At 42.3% G+C, this 6,016-nt stretch overlaps 1 protein-coding gene across 2 annotated transcripts in view; it reads right to left on the reverse strand.

The window, feature by feature from the left end:
- Nucleotides 1-6,016, reverse strand: part of znf541 (zinc finger protein 541) — a 31,311-nt gene that overhangs the window by 19,762 nt on the left and 5,533 nt on the right. The window contains exons 2-3 of one of the 2 annotated variants that reach the window (XM_048189627.1): nt 4,638-4,836; nt 2,297-4,353 (exon numbers count right to left, since the gene is read on the reverse strand). The gene's annotated coding sequence lies outside the window, so the exon portion shown is untranslated. Of the gene's footprint in view, nt 1-2,296; nt 4,409-4,637; nt 4,837-6,016 lie in introns of those variants that run through there. The other variant, XM_048189628.1, reaches the window with a different exon arrangement.

A 6,016-nucleotide genomic window follows, 5' to 3' on the forward strand; every position in this document is an offset into this window, starting at 1 on the left:
GTGACAGATGTGGGGAATGAAATTGGACAAGTGCTCATGTGTGTCCTCACAGAAGGAGAGGGAAAAGGCCTGCTTCCAATGTGTTCTGGGCTTGTGGTTCGCTACTGGCGAGCTGGAGAAGCTCCTCCCCAAGTTCTTTATGTGGACCGGGACTGCTGCTCTGCAGGAGGTAAAGGCAAGGCGGCAGCGATGTTCAGCGAGTGGGACCAGCTGGTGGTCAGGCTGGATGGGGGGGGGTCATCCTGTCTCAGTATCGTTGTGCACGTGGCTCAACATCCCTGGAGTCCTTCCACCTTGCACCTAAATCATTTTGTGCCAGATATGCATGTTTCCTAAACAATGCAGTTGTTTGTTCATGTGTTTTTCATGGTGCTAACTTCTTTCTGCCTGCTTTTCTAGGTGACCTGCACTTCCAGATGTACCTGCTGGAAGGCCTTGTGCAGTGGAATGAGGCTTGTGCAGTTGCTGCAGTTGAAGGTGGCAGCAGAAAGGATGTCTGCTAAGGTGGCCAACTGCAGCAGTATGCCAACACCCTGAGCCAGCAATTTATGGGCCTAAATTTGGTGGAGGATTACACCAGCCCTGGCGAATACACAGGTAACATGGCACACATTAAACTTTTGTGTAGTAGCTACTGCATTTCACCCATGTGCTCATCACAATTTGAATGTCTACAGGTGAACTCATTGGTGTAGAGTACCTGTATTCCCCCCTGTATTTCATATTGATATTAACACTGAAAATGACCCTGCACAATATTGTGATTACTTGCTAAATAATGCGATTTGCAGTATGCAATACGATAATGCCTAAAGTTTGTTAAGTAAGCAATAAGATACGAGAGGCTGTGCTGTATCATGAATACCGTGACTTATTCATGATACAGCACTAGCCTCGAGTACCTTATTGCTTTTATAAAACGGTTACCACACAATACAAATATTAAAGGCAAAACTATGTATCAATGCAACTTTCATAAAATAAACTTTGACTAAAAGCCTTCCTTTTGCCAGAAAAATAGTCCCTGACTGTGAACAGCAACAGAAGTTACATTATTACGCCATTAGATGATGGCAAAGACTGTCTTTATGAGTGTGTCAGTCAGTAGCGAAGACTTTTACATTGAAAAAGACTGAATTGTTGTGAACACAAAACAAGACGCAACTGGCAAATGCTTTGACTAGCGCTGTCAGTCACGGGAAAACCCCTTAACTGTCAAAAAGGACAAGATAAAACATCTGACATTTAAAGTTTTTTTTTTTTTTTTTTTTTTTTAATGAACATAGCACTGACCTGAAGGAAAATGCTAAATCTGAATGCAGGTAATAAACTCGCTCACTCGATCTCTTTCTCACAACACTCTTCTACATAATAGAGAAAGCTTCAATGAACAATATCAATTGAGAACATACAGTTTAAGTTTCTTAGAGTGGTTGCTAAGGGTGTTGTGTAGTGATACACAGAGCCGTTGAGTGAAGCGGTCATACCCGTGTTTTATCGTGAATAAAACACAGCTATAGACCCTTTTCACATTTCTGGGTTTCTCAGAAGCGGAAGTTGTCATACTGTAGTTGGGTAAAATTCTATATAGTGGTGAATGAGAGAATACATTAAATATATATTTTTTGTGTTTCCATTTGCTCAAATAGCAAAAGGAAAACTACACAATAGTGTTTTCACAACTTTCAAAAAGAGGAAATGAGTGCTTGATAACGGCAGTCAGAAGAGAGAAAGATGCCATTTTTACTGTCACTCCCATAGCCGCTGTATTAGAAACACCCTCACAGCAGTGTTAACTAGATTTTTGTGATTTGATGCAAAGGTAATATAATACTAAGTATAGTGTTATAAATGTACCTAGGTTTAAAAAAAAAATGAAAATTCAAAAAACGTTGCAGGATTTACGATATTGATGACCGTTAAAACGCGTCATCACAATCTGTGAAAAGTGTCTATTGACCATTCAGAATCAAGGACAGGAACTAACCGTTTTATAAATCAGTTTAAATTGTTAACATTTAAAAATTGAAAATTGTATATCCAACATACATTTTGCATTTCTTCTGGCAAAAGAAAGCATCACTCTCTTTGTCTCTCTGCTATCTACATTGACCTCAAACTTGACTATACATAACGTTTTTAAGTATTAATTTATTGCAAACCATTGCGGTATGCACATTTGCGATATTTTGATAATTTCCATTTATCTTGCAGCCCTAATTTTGATGTAAGTGTAAATGACTTTATTATATTAACTTTCAGAGGATGCAGTGTCATGCAGCAGAGTCTTCCTTACCTGAACCCATGAGAGATGAGTCAGCCACTCAGAGCCAGGTATTATGGGCATTAATACTGTGATCATGATGATCTTTTATTTTTTAATTTAAGTGGAAATGACTTCATTGTCTTAATTTCAGAGGGTGCAGAGTCATTCAGCAGAGTCTTCCTTGCCTGAGCACATGAGAGATGAGCCAGTCACTCAGAGCCAGGTAACTAAATTACCATATAGGCATTAGTACTGTGATAATGGTCCATTATTTTGAAGTAGAAGTTCCTTCATTACCTTACTTTTAGAGGTTTCAGAGTGATATGACAGAATAAGCATGATGAGACTTATAAGAGAGTATATATTTTCCTTTAATGCACAGATGGAGAGCCTGGGACCAGATGGCAGACCTGGTTATGACCACGTGGTCAGGTTAGCTAACAGTTTGGTGGACCTCAGACATGAGGGGTTCATCACACAGCTCAAGGTGGATGAGATTCAGACTTTGTGGGATAAACTGTCCGAGTTTGACAAGGGCGCTCTCGTCTACCCAGCTCGCCACCGTGACAGACTGGTGAAGAGGCGCTTCAAAGTCAGTCATTCTGTAACGAATGTGACACCTGGAGTTGACAGTTTGAAGCGGTATGTGTCAATATTTGTCAATCAGTTTGTATAATCTGTATTTAATTAATTTGTTTTTCATGTACTCTTCACATAATGTTTTCTTTTATTTCACAGCTACTTCCTTGGTGAAGGCAGTGGACCTGCTCAGTGGCCCAATGCCAGCCGTCTTGAGGCAATCTGCCTGGTTCTCTTCTGTGTTTACCCCGCTGGTCAGACAGTTGCTGGTGTCAGGGTAAACAGGTGGGCTGTCATTCTGCAGGACTACAGAATGATCAGGGATGTAGTCCTAGACACCCCAGACTCATGGCTAAAACAAGGTTACAGCTGTTTGACCTCAATCAACACATTACTGCTGTGTCCATAATCCTCCAGGTAAACGATTTGCTTTTTTTTTTGCCCTTTTCTGGGGCAGGTCTTGAGCAATGGCTTCTACTCTCTTTTTCCTCTTCCAGGCAGTTGTCAGAGGCAATTTGTCTGCGGCTGCGATCCTCTTCTGCTCAGACAGCCATTAAGAAACAGACTTTCCAGCTAAAGTGGCAGAGAAACGTTTTACTTAGAAGAAACCGTGACACGTCCAATCATCAGCTTGTGCTGAGTGAGAGCGCCCTGTGGTTTGGCCAGTACTGGGGTAAACCTCTAAATGGTGTCCAATGACATTGTGTACGCAGCCATGGTGCTGACCACACATCAACAGGAGTGTGAGGGGGACGACACCACCCAGTCTGCTGTCATGGGCAACACGGGTGCGTTGCTGCAGTATGCTGGCCTGTTTCCTGACATGATGACTGCCATCAGTGAGAGCCTGGTCAGATAGGCTCTGGCACACCAGCCCAGGAAGACCAGGTCTTAGCAACTTGGCCTTTAAAGACCTTTATGAGGTGACAGACTTCAACAGAGATGTAAACCATACCCTTTTCTAACAGAGGATGCAGACAGTAGAGAATGTGTAATGTCGGGGCTTGAGCTAATTCTGTGTCCCTCTATTTCAGCTTCATCAAGTGGGTGAAAAAGCAGAATGCCAGACCAAGTACCAAGATGGATGCTCTGCAGAAGTGTATGAGGAGAAGAAATGCTGAGCAGATGCCAGAATCAGTGCCTCCAATCTTCACCTGTCGACAGCTTGGCATCCATTTGACAGCATGTGGGATGCACAAGACCGTCAGGAAGGTCTTAGATGTCAGCGGCTGGTATTTCATGGATACTGAATACATTGAATGCCAGTCCTAAAAAAAAGAAGCTGACAGCCTGGTCACGGGATATACTGGACCAACTAGATCCCATCCACAATGAGAAGTTTCCGGTGGTTCTGGTCTCCATCAATGGCCTCCCAAAACCGTTCCACTCAACCTTTGAGTGTGCCATACAGCAGGATGCATCTGGACTGGCAGTACAGCATGTTCAATGCCAACCTCCTCAGGTGGGCTCGACAGGAACAGCTGCTGCCAGACATGCTGGACTAAAACCTGGAAGAGAATTTTTAAGCCATGGGTTTCATTGGGCATTTTCAATTTAGGAGTACAATAAAGTCTTTGGTTAATATTTATTGAAGAGACTTTCAAGGTGTATTTTACAACAAATAAAATACAATCATACATGCTTAAACGTGATTTTTGTAGCTGATTTTTTTTAATGAAGGATGTTAAGAAGAAGTGGGTAACTAAAATGCCAAAATAATTCAAGTAATCTTTATAGCAACTTGTTTCCACCTTAGAGAGAGATGTGTATATGCATTGTCCATGTACTTTACCAGACTAGTGTAATTGTTACTGAGTTTGTGGCCTAGAAACTGTGGCTCTTCAGGTTTGCTTGAGACATCTGCAAAGGTTTTGTTCAACTGCACCAGTTCTTCCTGCATGTAAAGCTGAAACTATGTACATGAGCAAGTGAGGCTGGTTTCCACATTTCGGGTCCACACATCTGTACCAGCTGCAGAACCAGCAATTTTCCTAAAAGAAGAATGAAAAAATTGCAGATTATAGAGACAAACTATTCCCAGCTTGTTTACAAAGAAAAATAACTTTGCAGGTATCATGGAGAAACCACAAAATGGTTACTGTACAACCCTCTACAATACGAGTAGAGAATGACTAAATAATGTCTATCATTAGCCATTGGCTAATAAACTCTTAGGGCCTAATTTTATCGATCTAATTGCATGGTCTGAAGCGTATGGCGCAGGTGCACTTAAGGCCGGAACACATCAACCCAACTAGCAGCAACGAAAGCCGATGGTGTTTTCGCCTCACGTCGGCTGCGTCGGGAAAAAAAATGTGCTTGAACACACCGAAAGAACTACAGCCAACTGTCAACTAGCACGCACTTTCTGCGCCTGCGTATAAAGGAGATAACTGTATATTTAAGCCGATATATTTGTCTATATTTGTCATTCAAAATGGGAAAGCGAAACTAAGACTGCATCCCAGACAGCAAAATAGTGTGGCCCAGATCCGGCCCACATCTGGTACATGTGGATTACACGCGGACCAGATATGGGCCGGATCTGGGCCTTCACTATGTTGCTGTCAGGGATGTATACAAACCATAAAAGCAGCGCTTGCTTACCGTTTTGTATATCAATCATGCTGATCGTGTTCTTTATTCCACTCCACTCATGTTATGAAAATATTTGTGTGCTCAGGATAACATGACGTAAAATTAGAACAACCTTCTGTCTGTGCCATCTTTGCTTGCTTTCATAATTTTTGCTTATATTCTCGTGAATATTCTGGTTTGCTATACTGAACAGCCAATCAAAGTTCTCTCTCTCGCCAACGGCCCGACGCCGATTCAACATGTCGAATCGGCCGAAAAAAAGCCGACGAGTACCAACTGCAGCCGACGGTGCGGAATACACTGGAAACTTAGTCCGCCGACGCACAAAAACTGCCCGACAGCCGACCGTCAGCTTGGGGTGTTCTGGGCTTTAGGGTCCACTTTGGCTAGTTTAATGCCAGATGCATGGTCCAAAAGGGTTGTACCTAGTCTCTTAATGAGTCATGGGTGTGTTTTGGGCGTAATGTGAAATAAACCAATCAGAGTGTCATCTCTTATTCCCTTTAAAAGCCAGGCAGATTGCTATTTACATGGCGGAATATAGACACCCTCAACCTGACGACTCAGTTTAAA

This window comes from Megalobrama amblycephala, linkage group LG4 (assembly GCF_018812025.1).
Source record: "Megalobrama amblycephala isolate DHTTF-2021 linkage group LG4, ASM1881202v1, whole genome shotgun sequence".
NCBI lineage: Eukaryota > Metazoa > Chordata > Actinopteri > Cypriniformes > Xenocyprididae > Megalobrama > Megalobrama amblycephala.